The sequence below is a fragment of the Salmo trutta genome, chromosome 33, assembly GCF_901001165.1.
Source record: "Salmo trutta chromosome 33, fSalTru1.1, whole genome shotgun sequence".
NCBI classification, from domain to species: Eukaryota; Metazoa; Chordata; class Actinopteri; order Salmoniformes; family Salmonidae; genus Salmo; species Salmo trutta.
Window position 1 is genome coordinate 7,339,995 of NC_042989.1, and position 27,266 is coordinate 7,367,260.

At 39.9% G+C, this 27,266-nt stretch overlaps 1 protein-coding gene across 2 annotated transcripts in view; it reads left to right on the plus strand.

Annotated features, from left to right (window-relative positions):
• The first annotated feature begins 13,388 nt into the window (after positions 1-13,388).
• Positions 13,389-27,266, plus strand: part of si:dkey-87k14.1 (leucine-rich repeat transmembrane protein FLRT2) — a 61,399-nt gene continuing 47,521 nt past the window's right edge. For both annotated transcript variants that reach the window (XM_029729665.1, XM_029729662.1), the window contains exon 1: positions 13,389-13,807. The gene's annotated coding sequence lies outside the window, so the exon portion shown is untranslated. The remainder of the gene's footprint in view (positions 13,808-27,266) is intronic.

Genomic DNA, 27,266 nt, shown 5'->3' on the forward strand with positions numbered 1-27,266 from the left:
TATGAGGGCCCAACGTCCACAGGTGGGGGTTGTGCTTACAGCACAACACCGTGCAGGACGTTTGGCATTTGCCAGAGAACACCAAGATTGGCAAATTCGCCACTGGCGCCCTGTGCTCTTCACAGATGAAAGCAGGTTCACACTGAGCACGTGACAGACGTGACAGAGTCTGGAGATGCCGTGGAGAACGTTCTGCTGCCTGCAACATCCTCCAGCATGACCGGTTTGGAGGTGGGTCAGTCATGGTGTGGGGTGGCATTTCTTTGGGGGGCCGCACAGCCCTCCATGTGCTCGCCAGAGGTAGCCTGACTGCCATTAGGTACCGAGATGAGATCCTCAGACCCCTTGTGAGACCATATGCTGGTGCGGCTGGCCCTGGGTTCCTCCTAATGCAAGACAATGCTAGACCTCATGTGGCTGGAGTGTGTCAGCAGTTCCTGCAAGAGGAAGGCATTGATGCTATGGACTGGCCCTCCCATTCCCCAGACCGGAATCCAATTGAGCACATCTGGGACATCATGTCTCGCTCCATCCACCAACGCCACATTGCACCACAGACTGTCCAGGAGTTGGCGGATGCTTTAGTCCAGGTCTGGGAGGAGATCCCTCAGGAGACCATCCGCCACCTCATCAGGAGCATGCCCAGGCATTGTAGGGAGGTCATACAGGCACGTGGAGGCCACACTTACACTACTGAGCCTCATTTTGACTTGTTTTAAGGACTTTACATCAAAGTTGGATCAGCCTGTAGTGTAGTTTTCCACTTTAATTTTGAGTGTGACTCCAAATCCAGACCTCCATGGGTTGATAAATTGGATTTCCATTGATTATTTTTGTGTGATTTTGTTGTCAGCACATTCAACTATGTAAAGAAAAAAGTGTTTAATAACATTATTTCTTTCATTCAGATCTAGGATGTGTTGTTTAAGTGTTCCCTTTATTTCTTTGAGTGTGACTCCAAATCCAGACCTCCATGGGTTGATAAATTGGATTTCCATTGATTATTTTTGTGTGATTTTGTTGTCAGCACATTCAACTATGTAAAGAAAAAAGTGTTTAATAACATTATTTCTTTCATTCAGATCTAGGATGTGTTGTTTAAGTGTTCCCTTTATTTCTTTGAGTGTGACTCCAAATCCAGACCTCCATGGGTTGATAAATTGGATTTCCATTGATTATTTTTGTGTGATTTTGTTGTCAGCACATTCAACTATGTAAAGAAAAAAGTGTTTAATAACATTATTTCTTTCATTCAGATCTAGGATGTGTTGTTTAAGTGTTTCCTTTATTTTTTTGAGCAGTATATATATATATATGTATATATATATCATAAGGCCTTATACAGTTGTCTGAAACAAATTGTTTTCAGGCCTGCAAGTAGGGTTGCAAAATTCTACAAACTTTCCCCCCAAAAAATCCAGTAATCTCTAACCAGGATTTCTGGAAAACCTGGGAAATTTACCCGAATTTTGCAACCCTATGTAATGCAGGTCGTATAAAGGGGACCAAGGCGCAGCGTGTAGAGTGCTCATTTCTTAACTTTAATGAAGACACTTAAACAACAAAACGACAGCCAACATTTCCGTTAGGTACACTTGACCAAACGGAAAACAACTACCCACAAATACCCAGGAAGAAAAACCCCTACTTAAATATGATCTCCAATCAGAGGCAACGAGGACCAGCTGCCTCCAATTGGAGATCAACCCAAAAACACTCAACATAGAAATAGAAAACCTAGAACACAAACATAGAAATAGAAAACATAGAAAAACACAAAACACCCCCTGTCACGCCCTGACCTACTCTACTATAGAAAATTACATCTTACTAGGGTCAGGACGTGACACCCTAACTATAAATTACATTATGCTGGCTTGCAAAATTATGTTTAATTCCTATTGGAATCTAGCCAGCGGTAGGCTATCCAACAGTTTAAATTTGTATTCACCTGCAACCTGCATTCATAATGACTGCCAGAGTTAAGAAAACTGGGAGGAAACTACCTAAGCCATTTAAATTGGAACTACCATTTGAGTACAACTTACTAGGATTTGAGTTAAAAATGCCTTGGGGTTTAGTGTGCTTGTGAGGTAAGGAAAAACATTTCTGAATACATTATTTTGCTGAATTATCCCATTACGTTTAAAAAGTTACTACCTTTAAATGCCCAGCAAAGGTTCCACCAAACAATTGTTCAAAAATAGTCTGTGGTTAAAAGACTGAAGCTCTGGAAGCATTTAAAGGTTATAAATGTAAAATTTCTACCTGCAAAGCATACATGTAACATGTCTACCTCACTCACGTATCAGCAGTAATGAAGGAATAAAAATCCACTAGAGACAAACTGGCAAGTCCGGCTAGCTGTTGTGTGTAGGCTACATCTCCCTGTTTTATGAATAGTTCCCGTTTGCGAGGTTGACCACATTAGCAAAACATCGACACTACAACTCTTCCCCAAGTCCTTACAACAGTTTTTGTGAATAAAATAATAAATATATTTCTTTTAACATTCTGTGTTGTGTGCTATTTATTTTACCATTGATACATTCTAGGCCAGTGTTCCCCAACTGGCGGCCCGCGGGCCGAATGTGGCTCATTGGTGTTTTATTTTGGCCCCAAGTTTTCTGAGGAAGAAATGTATATTGTTGGACATAAAACACTGTAAAAACACCAGGAAATCATCTCCAAGTGATTTTAATTTAGGAAATCTGTTCCCAAGTATTTCCATGCATAATACGGTGTGATTGTATACAACTGTAAGAAAGGTTTGAAATTATTATGTTTTAGTCAAATATTATACCTGTTTGCAGTCTACAAATTTGTTTTTATTATGTTCCGGCCCTCTTACCATCCACACAATAAAAATCTAGTTGAGGATCCCTGTTCTAGGCTATTTTGAGACCTTAAGGAGCATCAGGCACTGCTGGAATGTCTACCAATGGCCCACACTTTAGATGAGGCCGCACAAAAATACTTATTAACTCATAATTAGTAAATCAGGACCTATATTAAACATCTTCTGATTGGAGTAATGATTAATAAATGATAAATAAACAATTAACTAATCCATTATAGATGTTCTATAAGGGCCTCCCCGAGTGGCACAGCGGTCTAAGGCACTGCATGGCAGTGCTAGAGGCGTCACTACAGACCCGGGTTCAATCCGGGTTAAGCGAGCAGTGTGTCAACAAGCAGTCTGGCTTGGCAGGGTTGTGTTTCGAAGGACGCACGCATCTTTGCCTCCGTGCGGGAGTTGCAGTCATGGGACAAGACTGTAACTACCAATTGGATATCACAAAAAAAGGGTATAAAAAAATATGTTTTATTACAAGGAGTTATTAAAAAGTACTACCTAATATAAAAATGATACTTGTTGGCAACAAATGTATCTGTCTCGCTAAAACAAATAGATATATCTTCTTTACACCGTTATAGACACAGTACAGTATGTACGAAAAGGCATGGCCATGTTTGGAGATCCATTTGTTTCTGACAAATGAGTTATTACCTCTCAGATAGAGTCTGGTTACCATTTACTGCTCCCTATTCTGCAGGTGTTGTATTTCATGGTTGATGTTGCAGGTAGTAAATAAGCTTTTCTCTCCTAGTAAAGAACTCTCATGTCAGTCACAAATTATGTAATTACCCAGCTATTCTATCCCTCATAAACATGGCCCTTCATTACCAACCAGCTCTCTGGTAGGCCTGCAGGAGCCCACTGCTAAGGCCTATAAAATTCTACATGGAGAGTTGTTTTTCATTTTTACCACCATAACAATATGCAAACTGGACTAATGCCGTACTGAACTGTGCTTTCATCGTCTTTATCTATTTCATTTTATCGCATACAAATGCATCATGGCAGTCTCTCACCAGTGACTGACCCTACTACTGTTGGCTTACCTCCTACTGTTGACGATAGGATACTTGCCTGTCTCTTCTGTTGCGACTCACTCCAAGAATGGCTAAATAAGTAGGGAAACATACATAATACATTTAGTTACAGTTGTTCAGAATTTTCCAGAATAGTACAGCTGAATGGTGTGAAATAGTTTTCAAAGCCATGAAAAGATGTAGAAAAACAAAGAAACCATGGAAATTAGCTATTAGAGAAATCTTATTCTTGTTCATTTTCACCATAACATTTAGCCCTCATATTAACGATTGGTTTCATTTTGACCCCAGAGGCATATTGTGTGCATATACAAATTGGCCAATGGTATACAAGGTCTGCCAATGTAAAAATACTTGATAAAATTGCAATGCAGAACTCGTATATACGCTCTGAATCTGCACAGAAAGCTGTATTGTTGTGTATTCTCAGAAAAAAATTGTTATTCTTGTGGAAATAAACATCAAAATACATTTGAATCCAGGTTTCTCTAGAGAGATAATATTAGGTTATACATATCCTCAGAAGGTGGATGGGAACCTGTTGAAGTGATCTTGACCTGATAGACTGATCACCTGCAGAGATGGAGCAGCTTGTGTGCTCGCCTAAAGTTATAACTAGGTATGACCGTGCACAAAATTTAAAAGACCTTAGGTATATGCTTAGTTGCAGTCAAAACAGCTAATAAAAGTATTTCAGTGACATGAATACTTTGTATAACTGTGACACAGAAACCAGCTACCATCTGAATGTACACATAGTTTTTTATTCTACTGAAAATGTTATATAAATACCAGAATTCCTTTAAACTTCTTAGGGATTTTTACATTTTCACCTAAATGACATACCCAAATCTAACTGCTTGTAGCTCAGGCCCTGAAGCAAGGATATGCATATTCCTGGTACCATTTGAAAGAAAACACTTTGAAGTTTGTGGAAATGTGAATTGAATGTTGGAGAATATAACACAATAGATCAGGTAGAAGAAAATACAAAGAAAAAAACAACCGTTTCTTTTCTCCCACCATCTTTGAAATGCAACAGAAAGGTCCTCCTTCCAGCTATCACTCCGGTAGTGTCCACAAGATGGCAGCAGTGTATGTGCAAAGTTTCAGATGGATAACTTGAAGTATGAGCGAACTACAAGACTTTAGTGTGAAGTCTTCAGGTACATTTGGGCAAATCGTGAAGGAGACATTCGCATTCATATTACATTTTTCTGCAAGAATATCGACTTTGATTTAGCTTTCCAAGTATTAGTAGCCATATTATAAGTTCAACCTTTGCAAAACAACCCGTTTTCATAACTTCATAACTCTGAATATTCTTATAATTTTTGTCCAAAATGAAAAGGCATGCTGTCATACAAAGTTAGTAGCTACATTTTACGACAGATACATGGTTTCTGGATATTCCCGCAAAGCCCAGCTCATTGGCTATCTAGCTAGCTTTGTTTGACCCTGATTGGTGCTTATTTGACAAAGTTAGAGTCTTTCAAGTGAAGACCACCCGCGTCATCGGCGTGCCATGAAGGCGTCGCTCTCTGACCAAATATGGTGTCCTATAGAATATACTACATCCCTAATGATATAGTGAAGTATTGTTACATTCTAGGATCTCTGGGGAACACATATGTGATTTGGCTGGTTGAAACAACGTTTAGGGTGAGATTTTCACCGATTACTTTCTTTGAAAATTAAATGAGTGAAAATACAAAATCGATCAATCGATCATGCATGCTATATGGACTTTTTAGGATCTGAAAAATTATTTTATCTAACAAAACGACATGTTATCTCTGGGACCCGTTGGATGATAAATCAGAGCAAGATTTCAGAATGTAAGTACATTTACATTTTTAGTCATTTAGCAGACGCTCTTAGTACACATTTCACCTTCAGAGGTGAATTTATCAAACCTATCACAGTGAAAAAATGTGTTTTGTTGTTAGGAGCTCTCTTCAAACAATAGCATGGCATTTTTTCGCAGTAATAGCTACTGCAAATTGGACAGTGCTGTTATATTAACAAGAATTTAAGCTTTCAGCCCATATAAGACACTTATATGTACCGACATTTGTTGTTTCTCTAAAATCTGCGATGGTGACACAAGACGCTGCATGATTTACAACTGTCCCATTAACGGGACGCCGATCCCAAATAATACACTCCAATATTCTGTATGTACAACTTGTTATGGTATTTTGGATGTTATAACATTTGGTTTGAAGTAACTTTGAGGATATGGGCATTGTGTCACTAGCAGCGATGCTAATGCTGCCTGTGGGGAAAGTAAAAACAGAAAACGAAGCCATATTTTTGGTCGTTGTCTTTTATTTAACTTGGCAAGTCAGTTAAGAACAATGACGGTATTTTACATTGACGGCCTACCCCGGCCAAACCCTCCCCTAACCCAGACAATTGTGCGCCACCCTATGGCACCCCCGTTCACGGCCAGTTGTGATACAGCTCAGGATTGAACCAGGGTCTGGTTCACTGCCTCTAGCACTGAGATGCAGTGCTAGGGGCGTCTGTCAAGATTGATGGATGAATCCGTTTTTATCATTATATATTCATCATCATATATTTTTCATTTTGGTGTACTGCCCCTTTACATGGCAGTCATTTTTACCACATACATGTCACAATATTTATATTTTCTTCAAATTCTATATTTTCTTCACAATTCTATATTTTCTTCAAAATTCTAAAAACAAAATGATACTACAAGAAAATGGCGGTAATTTCACTTTTTATTACTAATGTGGATTGTACTTTGGAAAAAAGCTGCACATTATTTAAGGAAACAATTTATATATTTGTTTTACAGAATATGTACATTACCTGTCATTTTCCTACAATAACGGTCTGTTTTGGTTATATTTTATTTCAGACATTATTTGCATGTCTAACAATGTTTTGATAATAATTAAGTTTATATCTTGGTATGATTGTTGCTTTGTCCAATTTTTATTTTTAAATATAAATTAGGTTCAGCAGCTGTGAAATACAGATTTATTTCTGGGATGTGTAGCTATATTACATTTCCTGTTTCATTTTCCATTTTATTGGGATTAATAATGCGGTGTGCTTCAAATACAGAGACCACCAAACAATACTCATCAGAACAAACACTTAAGTCTGTTTAGGGTGCTTAGAAATAATGGGGATTTAATCGCTCGTTATCCACTTGGCTAATGTTTCGGAATGAGCACAAGGACATTGTTTGGTCTCGCCCACATACTTAATGAGAAATGATCCGTGTTAAACGAGTGACAACAGAGATCATGAGGCTCATAATGTCAATTTTGGCTCAGCGATACTCACTGACAAGACAGGAATTTAGACATCACCCATGACACCACTCTCAAATTCTGAAGACAATTAATAACATTATTCTGAAAAGTTAAGATGCGTGATATGTTTTATAGTTTTATATCAATCAATACCGTTTCATGAGTTGATTTACCGTGCAATTTAATGTTAATATTACTGTAATATTGCCTTCTAATGTACAATTACGTTTTATCACTTCATCAGCAAAGTATTTAAATCCAGGATCACGAAATATTGGGGAGAACGGGGTTGGTTGTCACACTTTATATCTTACAATGCTCTTTTCAATATTAGAAGGACCAAGGTCTTGGGTTGAAATTGGAACCCTATTTATCGTCATATCTTATTCCAATATGGAGTTATTAGACATCAAACACACTTTGTCCAAGTGTGACAACCAGCCCCATCGTGGGGTTGGATGACACACAGTATGGGTGTGACATCCCCAATGCTAATTAAGATGGTAGTTACCACATGGCTTGACCGAGGAACTCAGAAATTGGTTAGAAATATAGCTTTCCCTTTCCTTTTTTTCAATAAACATAATTGTTCATCGATACATAATTAAAACATTTACAAAGGAAATACAAATATATACACTCAATTGCCAGTTTATTAGGTTCACCCATCTAGAAGTGGGTTGGACCCCCTTTGCCTCCAGAACAGCCTGAATTATTCGAGACATGGAAACTTTACTCAAGTATCAAGGGACCTAATGTGTGCCAGAAAAACATTCCCCACACCATTACACCATCGACCACCATCCTGTACCATTAACACCAGGCAGGATGGGGCCGTGGACTCATGCTGCTTACACCAAATCCTGACTCTGCCATCAGCATGACCCAATACGAACCGGGATTCGTTGGACCAGGCAATGTTTTTCCACTCCTCAATTGTCCAGTGTTGGTTATCACGTGCCCACTGGAGCCGCTTCTTCTTGTTTTTAGCTGACAAGAATGGAACCCAGTGTGTTCGTCTGCTGCAATAGCCCATCCGTGACAAGGACCAATGAGTTGTGCGTTCTGAGATGGCGTTCTGCACCCAACTGTTGTACTGTGCTATTACTTGCCTGTTTGTGGCCCACCTTTTAGCTTGCACGATTCTTGCCCATTTTCCTTCAACCTCTCATCAACGAGCTGTTTTCGCCCACAGGACTGCCGCTGACTGGATGTTCGTTGTTTTTCACACCATTCTCGGTAAACCCTAGACACACTGTATGGCAACTGCTCGGCATTTGACCGTAAGGCTCTACAGAGGGTAGTGCTTACGGCCGAGTACATCACTGGAGCCAAACTTCCTGCCTGGACCTATATAATAGGCGGTGTCAGAGGAAAGCCATTAAAATTGTCAGACTCCAGTCACCCAAGTTATAGACTGTTTTCTCTGCTACCGCACGGCAAGCGGTACCAAAGCACCAAGTCTAGGACCAAAAGGCTCCTCAACAGCTTCTACCCCCAAGCCATAAGACTGCTGAACAATTAATAAAATCGCCGCCGGACTACTTACATTTGCCCCCCCCCTCCCTTTTGTACACTGCTGCTACTCGTTGTTTATTATCTATGCATAGTCACTTCACCCCTACCTACCTGCCCTGTATCACGCACTCCTATCATCCATAACGCACACCTGCCTTCCCTCGTCATGCGCATCAGCGATATTGGACTCACTTATCATCTGTTTATTACCTCCCCTATATTTGTCAGTTTCCCTGCTCTGTTCCCTGCTGATGCATTGATTGTCTTTTGTTTGTGTTATCTGTTTGCTGTTGCTGTTCCTGTCTCGTTCCATGTCCGTTCTTTATTAAATATTTGACTCCCCGTACCTGCTTCGTCATTCCAGCGTCATCCCATGTGACACTTGTTGTATTCGGCGCATGTGACAAATAAAGTTTGATTTGATTTGTTGTGCGTGAAAAGCCCAGGAAGCCGGCCGTTTCTGAGATACTGGAACCGACACGCCTGGCACCGACGATTATACCACGCTCAGCCGGTATAAAGTTACATACATGGGATACTTTAGAGAATTTCAGAATATCTGGAATAGGAAAGGCAGAAATAAAACAATTGAATAAACATTCACAGCCAGTCATCCAAAACATGGCCACTGTGACCCAACGACTGCATAGGGCTATGTGACTCACTGTCTGTAGGAGTGAACCATTTTCGTGAACGTGGTGGTGTATCTACTAAGTTGGCCACTGATTGTATCTTTTTTTTATTTCACCAATGTAACGCGGGTCGTATAAAGGGGACCAAGGCGCAGCGTGTAGAGTGCTCATTTCTTGACTTTAATGAAGACACTTAAACAAAACGACAGCCAACAGTTCCGTCAGGTACACTTGACAAAACGGAAAACAACTACCCACAAAAACCCAGGAAGAAAAACCCCTACTTAAATATGATCTCCAATCAGAGGTAACGACGACCAGCTGCCTCCAATTGGAGATCAACCCAAAAAACAACATAGAAATAGAAAACCTCCGGGCAATGGATCATCACTAGAGGCTTAGTGCCATGGATCATCTCTACAGGCGTCGGACCATCGATTATCACTGGAGGCTTTGCACGTGGAGCTGGAACCGGTCTCACTGGACTGGGGAGACGCACTGAGGACCAAGTGCTCAAAGCAGGCACCGGCCGTACTGGGCTATGGATGCGAACTGGAGGGAGAGTGCGAAGAACAGGCACAGGACGTACTGGATTATGGAGGCGCACTGGCGGGAAAGCGCGAGGAGCAGACACAGGACGTACTGGGCTATGGAGGCGCACTGGAGAGAGAGTGCGAGAAGCAGGCCCATGCTCACCACAATAAGCACGGGGAGTTGACTCAGGCCTCACCCCTGGCCCAGCCAAACTACCCGTGCGCCCCCCCCCCAAAAACAAATGTGGGTGTCTGCCTCTCGTTCTTCGCAGGAAGGCTCCGATATCGCTTGATTACCTGGCCCCAAGTCCAGTTTCTTCTCTCTGTCCACTCCTTATGAGAGCAGGTGTCCATTTCTGCCTGGGCACGCCGCTTGATCCAATCATGTTGGGTGTTCTGTAACGCGGGTCGTATAAAGGGGACCAAGGCGCAGCGTGTAGAGTGCTCATTTCTTGACTTTAATGAAGACACTTAAACAAAACAACAAAACGACAGCCAACAGTTCCGTCAGGTACACTTGACAAAACGGAAAACAACTACCCACAAAAACCCAGGAAGAAAAACTCCTACTTAAATATGATCTCCAATCAGAGGCAACGAGGACCAGCTGCCTCCAATTGGAGATCAACCCAAAAAACAACAACATAGAAATAGAAAACCTAGAACAAACATAGAAATAGAAAACATAGAAAAACACAAAACACCCCCTGTCACGCCCTGACCTACTCTACTATAGAAAATGACATCTTACTAGGGTCAGGACATGACAACCAATGAAAAACACAAATACCCTCCCCTCAATGTTTTGTCATGCTGACATGAAGTAAGGTGGCCAGCTGGAAGAGTTCTTTCAAAGAAATCACACATTTAAACCTTAAAACTATCACACAGCGCCATTTAGATTGGGAGTAAGTAGCACTGTGAAAGCCAACCCGTGAGACCCCAACCCCGGTCTCCCCTACTAGATATACAGTATCTAGAGATGTGTTCACTGCTATGAAATAATGTTGGCTTGTTCTTCTCATGGACATCATTCAAATGTTACGTTCCTAATGGCACTCTATTCACTTTGTAAGGAAATGGGTGCCATTTGGGATGCACATCAAGTGTCAGTGTCCCTTGGCATCCATAACAACAGCACCGCTTTCAGTCTAAATATGTTCGTGTTTCATATACCATCTTCCTTACCCTTACCATTCAAAATGTTGAAATGTTGACTCTGAACAATATTTTTTTATAATGCACATTGTAACAAACACATTACCAGTTAACACCCCCCAAAAAGTGAATTTTTTACGTGTGAAACATAACATTTAAACATGTTATTCTCCTCACATGTTAAAAGGTTGTGTTTAACATCTGAACTCTAAATGTAATACATGTGAAAATATAGTTTCACGTGAAATTTAAGATCAACATGTGAAAACAGCTATTTTATATGTGATTTCAGACAATTCTTGCTCGGGGACTTAGAATAACAGACAATAACAGCACATACCAACTCAACTCACACACGCACACACACACACACACACACACACACACACACACACACACACACACACACACACACACACACACACACACACACACACACACACACACACACACACACACACACACAGAGAGAGAGAGCTCAGGGACAATGACATCTTACAGAGTTCATTTCCTGCAATCTGCAGAGGTAACATTATATTAGTGTCCGTCTGAACAGCTCAGAGCTGGTGACGTATCGAGTGTGGTCTCTAACGTTCACAGAACTACCTCCTGGGGGGAGAAAAGGGGGATTCCTGGGATGTTTGAATGAATAATTCTCACACTCGAGCAGAACATACAGAGAATCTCTTCTCTTTGAATGCTTCTTCATTGATATACATGTATAATTTATGTGATACTGTAACTGATGTTCTCACACATACCACAAGTCAGACACATTCCTGAGGTGTATTAGAAAAGTGACAGAGTGATATTTGTTGTATTGCATTACCTGCAAAGATGATATAATCAAAGGTAGGACCTGTTCTTTAAATGGCATGTGACACTACAACCTCCCTGAATGTTTAGGGGCCCTGCAGACATCTCCCCCAAAATATATTGCACAGATTGGACATTGTGGTGTAGTCGACAGGATTGAAAACTGTGACATGTATTCCAGTGTACTGTAAGGTGTTTATGACTGGTTGGTTAACTGGCTTTGGAGTTTTGTTGATTCCACATCAATAATGACAAATTTGTTGAGATTGCATTCTGTTCATTTTAGTCCATGTCTATGTCTGAGATACATACATTTTTTTTCAAAATATTGTAAGTAGTAAGTTCCTTCTGGGTGACAACAAAAAACATAAAGATAGAGAACTGAGATAGAAATCTATATGGGTTAAAACTCCCTAATGATTTTAAATGAGAGGACCAGAAAATACTGGTGGGAGGAGCTATAGGAGGACAGACTCTCTTTGTAATGGCTGGAATGGAATTAATGGACAATGTCAAACTTGTGCTTTCCATATGTTTGATGTGTTTGATAAGGTTCCATTTATTCCATTCCAACCATAACAATGACCCTGTCCTCCTATAGCTCCCCCACCAGCCTCCTCTGGAGAAGACACATAGGCACCCTATGTAGTGCACTACTTTTGACCAGAGCCCTATGGGTCAGTAGTAGTGCACTATATAGAAAATAGGGTTCAATTTGAGACAGCCATTGACCAGTGGGAGCCTGTGCTAGCTAGACCTTGTCAAAGCACTTTCTCTCACCCAGATAAATAATAAATATGGGCTAATACCTAATCTGTGGATCACGGCTCCATTATTCACATGCACAAACACAGAGAAGTTTCTAGGCATACTGCCGTCCAGTCCTGTTGATTTGAATTACAGTATCCCTGTTGACAAGATATTGAAGAAAACACATTTTCTTTGTCCCACAACTACTAACAAGTCAGTAGTGAGTTTTATATATGTTCTGACTGCGTCCCAAATGGCACCCTATTCCCTATTATGCACTGGTTTTAGTCAAAAGTAGTGCACTCTACATGGAATGGGGTGTTCTTCAATGGGGTGTTCTCCAATGAACTACTAAACGGTTCCATTACCGTCAATACTAGGAGGGGTTATGACATGATGTCATTACCTTTAATGATGCAATGCACATGTGTTCTGCAGCATTCAGATGAGACACATCACGTAAAAATAGGTCATAGGTAAGTCATCTGAAAAAATAAAAGCACATAAAAGCACATCACACTGTAATGAACCCGTAGAAATCCCTTTCTAAATAACAGAGCTAACTCAACTAGCTAGCTACATAGACTGTTCACGTTGACCTCATAAAAACGACCGCTTAGCTTGAAAAGTTTCTGTACCTCTTTTTTTGGGGAACCCCTCATTGTTCACAAGAGTACCGTTTCCCCTACCTTAAGCTTCGTTGAAGTTGCGATTCTGTTCTAAAGCAAGGTCTCCATCTGTGAGATATAGAGACTCCTCAACCAGCCTGGCCTCTCTCACTTTTTCCTTCTCCCCTGTGTTCTCTGGTCTTCCCCAGGCTCTCCTTCCTTCACGAGGCCTGGAAACCCGACCCTACTGCACCTGTGAGCTCATCGCTAGCTGGGCTTAGGGGTTAAATAAAAAGGAGAGGAAGTCAAAATCCCAACTGGAGGTGTGATGCCTGCCTGTGGAGGGCTGGTCCAGGGCTGAGGGGGAGTTGAGGAAGAGGGACAGAGGGAGTGAGAGGGTTAAGTTACACAGGATGAAGAGAAGGAAATGCTGAGGTGTTGATCTCACTGAAAAGTTGCTTGAGCTGCTGAGCAGTGGCCCCGGTCTCCTGCTCTCTCTCTGAAAGTTTACAAGTCGACTGTGCAGTACAACTAAGGGGGAGCGCCACGGAGGACTGCGAGACTGCATGAATTTAGAGTCCCTGACAGCAGCCCTAGAGAAGGTAAAGAGCCAGTCTACCTAATTACCTGATGTAATGAGTATCTATATGGGGAACCGTTAAATTGTTGCTGCATGCGCTTACGGGTGGACAATTAATTCAAATCTTTATGATCATTATTTCAATGTTTGCTAAGACATGTTTGGTAGAGGTTCGATAAACCTTATAAAGGTATGTATGGTGAAAACATAATGAACGACAAAACTATCCTCAAAGTTATAATCAATGTTACAGTGCATTGTGATCAAATGTGAAACAAGAAACCATATTCAAAGTTATATTCAAAGTTATATGAAGATCACATGTAATACAGCATGTATTACAAAGAGTAACTCAAGCTGAAAGTGTTCATTTATAATGCAATACACATGCAAGGGTAGTTTCATAGATAGTTTGAATTCTTGCTGGCCTTTCAAGTATTATGTCCAAAGACATAGCGTGAAACACGTACTGTAGTTTTTCAAATATGTCTTAATATATAGTAAGGCACACAGATTTGCCCTGTAGATGGAAATACGGCATTATCCTATTACTTAATTTATTTTGTTGAGTGAATTTCCTCCTCAATTATGTGCTAGTGTTTGGAGAATAAGACCACAGAATATATTTAAATATATATTTTTAATGACTTGTCTTAATTTGTAAAGCCTATATGGTGGTATTTTATTTTTTATTTTACTTTATTTTACAGTACAGTATTTTCTAGGTATTTACAAATAAAATACTTGTTACAATTGTAACTACACAATAACAACATTAATTACTAGTTTGTTTAATCAAGCACTGCCGTACCATTTGAAACCAGCTTAACATGTAGTTACAAATTCAAGTTTTTTTGACGTAAGTACCGTTACTATCATACAATCTCCTATTGGAAACAGTACTGTAAAATACAGCGATACCACAAAATGCAATTATTTGAAAATACACAGATGTCATCTAGTCTGATGTAATGTATTGATGTAAGTTCTTTAAATCTGAACATGAATTCAGAATAACTACAGACGGGCCACAGTCCATGAAATCCGTATAACTGTTCACCGTTTCTCCACTTCTGGGAATTTTGTTCACTGGAAAGGGATTACCTTGATTTTGACAGTAGCTTACAGGCTCAGTGGCAAGTAAAATTCTGTATGTCATATTACAGTACATCTACTGTAATATAAATAAATACAGTATCAAAGCAAGTACTGTGTAATGACACACAATACAATACCATATAATTGACTGTATTGTACTGTAAAAAAGTAAATGTTACCGTAATCGGAATGAATGAATGAATGAAATTCATTGAGGACAGGAGTTTGTATTTCACAGTATTTTACTGTAATTGTAAGGGATTGGTGCGAGCAGGTTGGTTGCTAGGTAAAGTTTTTATAAACATTACAGCATACTGAAGGTCTAAGCCTTTGGGAGGGTGTTTTACCAAGCCAACATATGGAATTATTTTAAGATGGTCATACCATGGATCATTTAGCTATTTGATTTAGAATTTTATGACCCCTGTAGGTATCAACATTTTTTATAATTATTTGGCCTTTACTACTATAGCCCATAGAAACGCATTGAATAACAAATTAATAAATGGCAAAACAGACGGTCCAAAAATAAATCATAAGGAATAGCTTTTTGTTTTTTGGACACATATTTAACCACTTTTTTTGTTGGCTCAAAACTACCTCCATACTTCAATTTTTTGAATCAGGATCAGCTTACGTTCTGACGAGTCCCATGGCACTTGTGGGGGTCGGAGAGCAAAACGGAGAAAACAATCATGTTTGTGAGAATCTCATCTTTCCATATTAGTTTGAAGCCCAAATGTTTCGGACGCTACATATTAGTTTGTAGCCCAAACGTTTCCATGAGAAGACCAATTTTTGGGATATCTCATGGTCTGACAAACACCGCTGTAGCTCAGCCACCTTCCACCGCCAGATGTGAAAGGCCGACATAGGCGGATGTGGTGGATTGAGACGCAGCCCATGCGTCAATAGACACTTAAGGATTTTAATGAATATTTGGTGTTTCACAGTATATTACTTGCACATCTAGCGGCCTAAACAAAGGCTTCTAAACTGACAGCAACTACAGGGCAAAACAGACTAAAAGGACATGGCAAAATCCTCAACCATTTAAAGATGCACTATGCAGAAATCGCTCCGCCATTTCCTGCTTGCAAAATGTCTAATAGTTTGCCTAGTTTTAGGTTATGTGACAAAACAAGCAAGTATAGTGTAGAGAATCATTGTGCCATCTAAACCATAAAAATAATAATTATAACCAAAAATAATGAATTGTCAGAGGTTTGAAGCTGGTGTACAAAACAGAAAGTAAAAGACACGAAAACTAAACCTGAATAAATTGGGGTTAAAAAAAGGTATATAAAAAAAGATAAAAAATGTAAGAAAAAAAGAAAATTGACAACAGGAAGCATAGAAAAAGCACACATAGAACATATCTACTGCTTCTTAATTGCTTTCAATGAGAATGACAGATCTTTAACACACATTTCTATGTAAATTTGGTCAGGTCACCCAAAAAGTTACACATTGCAACTTTAAGATTTAAGACTTGCTGCCACTCCAATCTGTCCCCTATACATTTTAAAATGCTGGGGCACTATAACCACATAGGAGTTAAATTCACTGTTGCAACAAAGAAAGCTTCTTACAAGGCATGTCTCAAAATATGTTAATTATCCGGAAACAACAATAACATGCACTCACTAGTGGCCAAAATGTTTTTGTTGTTCCAAAAATACGGTAATGTACTTTATTCTGTGGGGTGGAATTACAGTACCATTTGAAATGCAGCATTTCTTTCCCTGCCCACAACAATTCCCCACAATGCATCCTAATGTTAAGTATGCTGCATTAAAACATTTCAGAGTATTTTACTGTTGATAATATACAAAATTACCGTATAATTTACAGTTTTCCATTACAGTGTGTAACGTGTATGCTAGGAATCGGGAAGCAAGTACAGAGAGTGAACAAAACAAGAAACACAAGTAGCGTGCGTGCGTACATACATGAAACACAGAGTCAATAACGCCTGGGTAAAGAACCAAAGGGAGTGACAGATATAGGGGAGGTAATCAGGGAGGTGATGGAGTCCAGGTGAGTGTCGTGAGGCAGGTGTGCGTAATAATGAATAAACTGGCGACGTTGAGCGACGGGGAGCGGGAGTAGATGTGACATGACATAGTGTAGCTTGGAATAGTAGATTTAAAACAACAGACAGAACCAGATCAAAATCTTACATGAGTTGTTTCATTTGTCAAAAGGGGAATAAAATGAAAGTCTCAATGGGGGTCTTCACTACTAGGCCTCTTGAGCATTGTAGGGATAGGCTCTTAGAAGACTTTGGTGTGTATATCTACTATATGTGTGTGTGTGTGTGTGGGGGGGGGGGGGGGGGTGTGTTTGTGTGTGTGCATATTGCATGTCTCTGCTTTCCTAGTGTGTTTGCAGTCCATCCGCTTGTCTTTTACAGTGTTTTGATCAAAGGTGAAACCACAGTTATGGTTGCTATCCCATCAGCGCCTCTTTTTAGCTGTTTGCCCTGCAGTTCTATTTACTGACATTAATTCATTCAAATACTACCTCAATCATTAAATCCTGGACAGAGCTGTTCAGAGAAATAGTACAATTCCGACAGACCAGAATTTGAATACATCTCACAACTGTATTGTGATTCAATAGGATGATTGTTGTATTTCTCTGAAGCCGATTGACCAGTGGAAGGGCTTTGAAAACATCTCAAGATCAAAAAGAGCTTTTGTACTGTTCTACAAAAATATGACATGGAGTAGAATACAAACTTTTACCAGCAGTTTTTGTTTTGTAGTTTTAGGTTTGTTATATCTAGTGCCTGAAGAAGTTTTGGAAAATGTATTTACTAGAAAAAGCAACAGTTTAAATGAATCCTATGGCTCCCAGCCACTTATATTGTGATGAAAATGAATTTATGTTGGCTACTACTCTGTATGTTGACAAAAGCAACAACCCATTCTGGGGCTTTAACTTTGCTTATGCCACAGAAGTCACAGTGGATTTACGTGTTGTGAGACATGTGACAGTGACAAAGTGCGGCATAACAGTTTTATTGCTGGTCGGGTTGCTGTGGACAGGTCACCTACTGTACGCCACTGTAGTTGTAGAAAGATAAAACACAAACATTCACATACAGAAACACAATACACATGCATGTGCACGTGCACACACACAAAACAGTGAATACTTGCTGAAATGGCCCATTGACAGTACAGTCATTGGGTACCTAATGACTACAAGACTTAATGACTATAGTACAGTATATGTTTAGATCTCCTCTCCCCGGGCAGGGCTGGTTTGAAGCTGGTTCCCCTGGCTTTGGAGACAGGTTAAAGGGGTTTCCAGAACAAGGACAGAGCTGAAATATGTAGTAGCAATACTCTGTAGTAAATGGATGGTTCCAAGGGTATTCTCTTTCACAAATGAGGGGAGACGTATTGAGGCTAAGCAAGGACTTGGGCTCTTAACTCCAAACTGTGAACAATGACAGGGCATGCATTTTTTGGGGTCTCTTGTTAGCTGGTCACAAAGTGCCTTGTCCTCATGTCATGCTTCTGGTTTTTAGTTTGGCAAATTTTACTTCCACTCAGGGCAGATCTCTAAAACATACAGATGACCCACATGAAAAGACTTCTACAGTATACTATGGTATAAATACTATAGTATAAATACTATAGTATTCCCTGTAGTATTTTTGCAGACTTTACTGTAGCATTCACTGTAGTGTTTTTGTAGACTTTACTGTAGTGTTTACTGTAGTATTTCCAGTTACCTATAGTATAAATACTATTGTAATTAATGTATTGTTCTTGAGGATCGTACTATACTGTAGTATTTACTATAGTGTTTTGTTGTATTATCTTTGACATAGAAGTGGAGAGTGTGTGTGTGTGTGTGAAGATGTGATCTTTCTATAACCTGGAAGGATTTTTTAAACATTTTTTGTTTATACATATGTTTTTGAAACAAAGTAGCATAATTAATCTAATGTTAATCAAGTATAATTAACATATATTTTTCTAAACTCCAGTTTAGATGCTTTAGGTAGTTTCACATCTTATACTTCCCAACCCGGCAGTCAATCTGAAATCAGGTTGTGGTTGAATAAAAATTCCAAATGCTAGATATCCCCACTCTGCCTTGATTGCAATATGAATTACACATCACTGTCAAGGTTGTTGTAGGAAGGAACGGACCAAAGTGCAGCATGTGTGTTGTTCCACATTTTATTTTCACTGTGAAACTATGCAATACATACGCATAAACTAAAGAACAAAAAACAACAAACCGTGACGCAGAGGTGAAACATACACTACTCAAAATCAATCTCCCACAAACCCAGGTGGGAAAAACACCTACTTAAGTATGATCTCCAATTAGAGACAACGATGACCAGCTGACTCTAATTGGAGATCATCCCAAACAAAAACCCAACATAGAAATACAAAACTAGAACATAACAACATAGAAAAACTAAACTAGAAAAAAAAACTGTCACGTCCTGACCTACTCTACCATAGAAAATAACAGCTTTCTATGGTCAGGACATGACAATCACTTTGCAATCCATCATAATGTGACTTTGTGAAATACTTGTTGTATTGTGTTAAGTAATTGTATTTTAATTCTAACATATCAGATTATAATCATGCTTGGTGAATTCAACAGCCATGTCTGTCATTAACAAATACAATCATTGGTGGCAACTATACAATTTACTTGAAAGGCAAGGCACTCTGGAAAATATGCAAATAAGCTTTTACACTAAGCAGTCTGTTAATTTAATTCAGAAAAGTGTGGACCCATATAGACACTGGACCAGTGTTAAATTTAACACTGTCCATGTTGATTTAACACTGGAGAATTTGCTGTGTACACATTATTGAGGGATACTACAGTGTGTAGTAAAGTATTCTACAGTATACTTTTACTATAGACTTTTATAGTAAGTACTGTAGTATTCTATAGCAAACTGTAGAAGTTTTTCAGTACGAGACTGAATAATTTCACACCTAATTTTAGAGAGTTGTCTGGGTTTTTCTATGAAGCATATAGTGAGTAGATATCATCAAATGAAGCAAAAAAAACGGTCTCATATTTAGGTCTTTACATTTTATGATCAGGCTAGATAGAGCATATCAACTGTAATATACAAGATTACTGTTGAATTGAATCGGCTGAACTATATTCCATTGAGGAGAAATCTAGCTCAATGGACCAGACAATATATTTCTTAGCAGGGGGCTCCAGCTTCTTTCTTCGGTTATTCAAATTACCAAATTATTTATTTATGCATTTATACTGTTAGCACCTCCCACTGAGACCAAGCCAGTGGTTCTGAACAACCATTAGCCTTGAATCCTCTACTCTCCTCAAGGGTTGAAAAAAGACTAACTTTCCCCAAATTACCAGGTTTTCCAGAAATACTGGTTGGATGATTCTGGATTTCCTGCTTTTTCCTTCCTGATTCTGGAAATCTTCTAAATGGGATTTCTGGAAAACCTGTGAATTTGAGGAACGTTACAGAAATGTTGCAAACTTAGCCGAAACTGAAGATCAACCCATCCAATGCAGCATTAGCTCTGTAATAACTGGGCTATGTTAAAAAAGGTTGTTAACGATCCGATGGTGTATTTCAGATTTTCCAAAAGCATGAACTCAAAACGAGTTCCAAGATGGTAAACATTAGACTCTTGCTTCGCTCCTAAAGAATTTGTTGTGGTGTCGGGGCACTTGGCTAGAAAAACATATTAGCATCATTCCAGAGGCAGAGGAGGAGGGAAATGAAAACAGGAGAAAATGACTAAATTCACTTTAATGGGCATTTCAAAGAGGTCTGGGAGAGTAGGGGTTGGCAACCGGTGGGTTGGATTCTACTTTTGTTTTACATGATGCTGCCAAGAAACAAAGAGAAGTGGAAAAGTTTACGTCTGCCAAGTGGGTGTGATGCTCTGCATCTTTATTAAAAGCTTAAATCCAAATCAGCTCCATTTGGATTAGACCTCATTCCTGCAGGCCACATTTTTTAACCCCCATTAGTGGTTAAGCCTAACTCCTACATACGTTCAGCCTGTTGGCATCCTTGGAAACAGATTATAAACCATACATTTAAAGAATGTTATGGAACAAACAAAATGATGCAATGGTCTATAAACAACATTTCCATTTTTACTTCCAGGCAAGAAAAAAACTAAAAAAACAACCACTAAGAGACAAAGGGATATAGAGATAACCAAGATTAGAACAGTAGAGGCCACACTAAATAGAAAGCATTTCATGCAAATTCCCATTGACTGAGTGTCTGAGGATCTAGGGATCTGGTCAAAAGTAATGCACTAAATAGGGTATAGGGTACCATTTGAGACATTCACAGGGCTTTCGCCTCCTGTCTTAAAGTGGAGGTATGAGCCTGGTTGACCCAGGTCAAATTGCAATGCCATGCTTAGTTGATTACCTGGCGGAGGCTGCTGCTGTTTAGTAAGTGGATCCCCTAACCTTGTGTCTTTCACATTAAAGGGGCCTAGCGCTGGTTGGCAGACCAGACGGAAGACAAAGCATCGACCTCAGCTGAGCTGGGAGGGGAAAATAGAGAAAAAAAATTATTGCTAAAGCTCTCTCGCAAGCACACATAGAAACAGACAGTGGCGCAGTGCTAGCTGTGCCACTAGAGATCCTGGTTCGAGTCCAGGCATTGGTCCAGCGTCGTCTGGTTAGAGGGAGGGTTTGGCCAGCAGGGATGTTCTTGTCCCATCACGATCTAGCGACTCCTGCGGTGAGCCGGGTGCAATGCATGCTGACACAATTGCCAGGTGTTTCCTCCGACACATTGGTGCTGGCTTCCGGGTTCAGCGGGCATTGTGTCAAGAAGCAGTGCGGCTTGGCTGGGTTGTGTTTCGGAGGATGAACGGCTCTCGACATTTGCCTCTCCCGAGTCCGGGAGCTGCAGCAATGGGACAAGACTGTAACTACCAATTGGTTACCATGAAATTGGGGAGAAAAAGGGAACAAAATAAATAGAAAAATCTAAAATTATACAATTAAATCAAAAATATATATTAAGAAACGAACACACACAATCTCTGAAGGGATGTCTCGCTCCGCTCTCCTTTTCTTCTGTAATCAGAATTTTCATATTTTTTTCAAAATAGCCAATGAGAGCTAACTGTCAGTTGTGAGAAGGGCACACAAATGGTTTAGCCCTAGGCATGATGCAATGGTGTAGACAGAGCCAGTGGGTGACAATCAGTGGTTTAAGAGAGCTACCTAAAATAAGCATTTATACTCTTAGCTGCACTGTAACTCTCTTAAACCACTGATTGTCACCCACTGGCTCTGTCTATATCATTACCAAAACTTACCTAAAATAAGCATTATTATAGTCTTAGCTGCGCTGTAAGGTTTGGTACATTTTCAATCCCAGTTTGAACAAAATAACCTGTGTAGCCTAATATTTGTTGTCTTCAAAATTACTACAACCATTCAATCATGCAACCCAAAAGCATTATTGTAACAGGTCATGTAGTAGGCTACATTAATCTCTGAGAGGTAATCATTTTGATTGTGATTTGTAGCTGAAGGCGGTGGTTAGGGAGCAAATGTGTACATAACATTGCACACTCCACAGGGCATGTGGAGATGATTATGTTGATAGAGAACATCTATAGCCCCATCTGAGGAACCAGATGTAATATATGTGTGTGGATGTTGGCTCAATGGACTTGTTTGGTCGTTTTATTTATTTATACTGTACACACAAGAAAGCAAGCAAGAATGCATACACGAACACATGCACACACGCACGCACACAAATACAGTACACACACACAACTGTATGTACCATAAAATGACATACCACAGAGAATGTTTTTGGGAAAAGCGTTGTTTGTTTATGCCTGTAAATACTGTTGTCTGGACAGAAATTAGAAGTTTGAAATAGTTAGCCAAATTGAACTGTGACACAAATTGAGAACTGTGAGAACCTTTAAAAAATATATTGCTGTTATTGCGGCACAGTTAAATCTTATCCACACCCACTCTTCGACGCTTATGAATACAGGGAGGAAATGATGGAATAGTAAGAAAATAAAGAATAAAAGCCACAACACATGTAAAGCACATTTTCAAACTTTGTGTTGTTTTGATTATATGCACATTGGTGCCAAAACCCGAATTTGATATTTGGAAGCATAACTCAGACTCTGATTTCTCCAATTGACATCAAAGATTCAAGCAAAGGTCTAAGTTACACGTGAATATCTCAAGATACCATTTGGCCCATTAGAAAAGTTCACTTTTTAAAAGCTTTTTGAAAGTCTGTTTTACCTCATAAGACCAGGATGAGATAAGTGTTCCCAAATTGACTTGCCAAAGTCTATGGAGAGATCACACACTTGGCTTACATCTCTTTTTTTGGTTGTTCTCATGACTATTCAGTCATGTTAAGTATCAAATCATTAAAAGTCCATATCCCAGTGTCAATATCAAGTCAAACTGTATTATAATGTAATGATTTCAATATGGTATAATACAAGCCAGACTATAGCCTATGGCAAGTTTAAAACTACCTGGACCAGTGAAATTGTGAAAGTCTGCTCTGAGTTAGTTTGTACTCCCTTTTGCACTGCATTGCTTGTTAGCCAAGTAGTTTGTGCTAGCCGGGGAGGGCTTGTCAGAACATAAGTCACAAAAGCCTCACGTACGTGGAGACCCAAACTGTCCTATTCCTAGCTCATCCTCTGTTCGATGTAGTGCACACTTCCACTCTATTCTTCAACACATTTTGTGAAGTAGTTCATATGTGCAGCCGCTCGTATATCTTGTGACACGCATGTGCTGGGATCGGTCATGCCCGTGTGTAAGCCACTCACAGGGATGAGAGCAGAAGTGGGAACAACGTCAATCTCCATTTGTTCAGCTGCTGAGAGACATGATTAAGTGGCACAGATATGATCCAGAGAGACGCCTCACTCTGAGCCCCTAGACCCAACACACATGTACACACACACATGCAGACACACACACACACACGGACACACACACATGGACACACACACACACACTGTACCCACACATGTACATGCAGCACACACACACACACACACACACACACACACACACACACACACACACACACACACACACACACACACACACACACACACACACACACACACACACACACACACAATGTGACGGCTTGAGTTTCAGACCCTGGGTAGATTGACTGGCCGCTACTCCCTGTCCTGATTTATTGTTGCAAATTCAAAGATTCCAAGAAGTGAGTCAGTTTTTGTTGGCAAGGCAACCGCCCAGATCGGTTACAGGCTGCACCACGAGCCCCCGCTGCTCGCTATTTTCATGGTACACACTGTATCAGCCATGAAATGATACCACCACTAAAACAATATTCATTAATTGAGATTGCTGCAATACTTCAGGGTTTTGGCTCTGGGCCCTGGAACCTGGGGCTGTCCGGTCAGACCTCCAGTGAATTCTCCCAGGCCCTAGCCTGAGTGATGGCTGGGCTGGCAGGGATCAAAGCAGAGGATTGTAGCTCTTGTTGGTGAGATGTAGGCTACGGTACAGTAATTTAACCTCACTGCAAACACAGGTTATCACAGAAATGTTCCTAACATTGGCTGGGGTTTTCTGATTACATTGAGTACATCTCGGCACAGCCTCCCTCCATGGCAAGGACCCTGCCCTGCCCTGGCATAGGGCTTATGATGATGAAAAACAAAATAAATACAAACCTGAAAACAAATGTGCTGCCAGGAGTGGTCATACTCTATGTGGGTCAAGTTTTTCTATGACCATGCAACATCAGCAAAAAAAAAAAAAGGTCATAGGCACATCTCCTGGACCTATTTAGGACCCATCCCTAGTAAAACATTTGTTTTCAGCTTTGTTAATCCAGATTTTTTATTTTTTTATTCTTCTGACTAGACACGTTTTTGATCTTGAACAGCCGTAGTACACTAGCCCCGTCCCTGGGTGTATCTGCTCTCACCAAGAAAAACTCTGGAACTTAGGCAACTATAAGAGTTTTACCCCATACGGTTACATTCTCAGGGATAACTCATGGAACTACTCATGGCCACTCCTGAAAAACACATTTGTCTTCAGCTTTATTTGTTTGTATTTGTTTTATTTATCTCCTATGTATAAATACAGTTGTGCTCTACAAGTCAAGTCCCAGGGCTTTCCGCTGCGCAGAGGTGAGGTGAGGCGAGGAGGACACTCCCCTCTAAGCATTTGACTTCAGGTGACGTCTTTTGCACTTCTTTTTTTGGTCCTTCGTCTTTTTTGGGGAATTGTTTTGGTGCGGTCCCGACCGGCCTTGAATTCAACGTCCACGGACGTCTAGTTTTGGTCCAGACCGGACCAAATCTGAATCAATCATAAACATCTATGTTTCACGAATTTGGACAGCACAATACAGTAGAGCACATCAGAGTACAGTACATTGCAGTACACAGTACAGTAAAACAAGTAAAGGACAGTAGAGTACAATACAGTACAATACAGTAGAGCATACTACAGTACAGTAAAGTAAAGAAAAGTAAAGTATACTGTACTATATTGTGACCTACTTTACTCTAATATGCTGTACTCTGCTGAACTAAACTGTACTGTATTGTACTGTACGCTACTGAATTCAACTATGCTGTATTGTGCGGTACTCTACTCCACTGAATTAAACTATAGTTTACTGTAGTATTCTCTACTGTACTCTACTGTATTCTAGTCTAATGCAATTAAACTATATTGTACTGTAACGTACTGTACTGTACTCTACTGAATAAAACTCTACTGTCCTGTACCGTACCATATTGTACTGTACTCTTCAATGTTCTACTATGCTCCACTGTACTAAACTGTGCTATACTGTACTGTGATGTTCATACTTGTGAAACATAGCCTAGGCGTCTATGATTTGTTCAGGTTTGGATCTGGTCCTCACCGACCAAATGTGTACTTGGTTGGGGGCTAGAATAATGCCCAGCATGCTTTGCAAGTGTTTGTTTTTGCATTTATATTTTGGTCATTCAAGTAGACATTCTTATCCAGAGTAACTAAGGTAGAAAAACAACATATTACAGTCGTTGCAAGAAAACAAAATCTGTTATTGTAGTTGAAGTGGTCTGTTGGTTTATTCTGTATGCTGGACTACTTCGAACATCCTCACTTCCAGTTTTAAAGCTTTTGAAAAAGATAACATACATTAAAAGCATGTCATAGATGGGAGCAATAATTCATGTTTTGTTGCAATCTCCAGTTGGCTCCTCTTTCCTATTAATTGGTTTAAAAACATATTATTGATATAATGTTTACTGAATTGAGAACGTATGACAGTTGAAATTTGGCCATAGAATCAATGACCGTAAAAAAATGTATTTTCAATGTCTGTAAATTACATTGTTTCAACGTCAGGAAAATACATATTTTTACCTTTCATTCAGTACGTAAAATACACCTGATTTCAACATCCAGAAAAGATGTACAGTATGTTCACCATTCGGAAAATAAATGTTTTTGACTTCCGTATAAGACATAATTTCAACGTCCGGAAAGACGTCTTCTTACCTTTCATTCAGCACCTGTGATGTCGACATCTGAAAAGACATCTAAAATATATTTTCAACGTAATTTTGCTTATTGAGTCTTGGCTGCAGGTATAAAGACGTGGCCCAGGAAGGTACAAATCTCCAGTTACAAACACAGTTGTCCATCACAACTTGGTCTATTAAATACCCCTGGAATGACATGGTAGAGTGCAGCTAGCAGAGACCGAGAGGGAGGAACGTGCCCTCCCTCTTTATCGCCCGGGGGAAAGTGCTCCTGTTAACGCCATTTCTTTTTTCCGCCGGGGGTCTTCCCTTTCCTTTCTGCCTGATGGAATGAAATGAGTGGACACCAGGGTCCTATCAAAAGTAGTGTGCTCTATAGTAAATAGGGTACCATTTAGGATGCAACCCCAGGCACAGTTACATGATGTATGGTGGCCTCTGTGAGGCAGGCTATTTTAGGGGGAGTGTGCCCATTAGCAAGGCTTTTCTGACTGTGTCGTAAATTAGGACACAGGGTCAATGCAAGGCATTTTATGTATAGGTAATGTACACTCACACAAATGAGCTAGCTAACTAAACACAGGCCGGCTCTCTGTGTTTGCTGTCTACGCATTCCCATTGTCCCATAGAGGGCTATAAAAATATAACCATAAAAACGTGGGAAGAGAAGTCCACATTTTGAAGGGTAAAGGGATTTTAGTTAGAAAAATCGGGATTTGGGAAACAAAGAAATGCATATCAAAGTAACTGTCCAAAGTACAAGTTTTCAGTAGACACAGATTGAGAAGAGGAGAGCTGTTGCCTGTGTTCTCAAGCCAATTCATATGTGTTACAGGA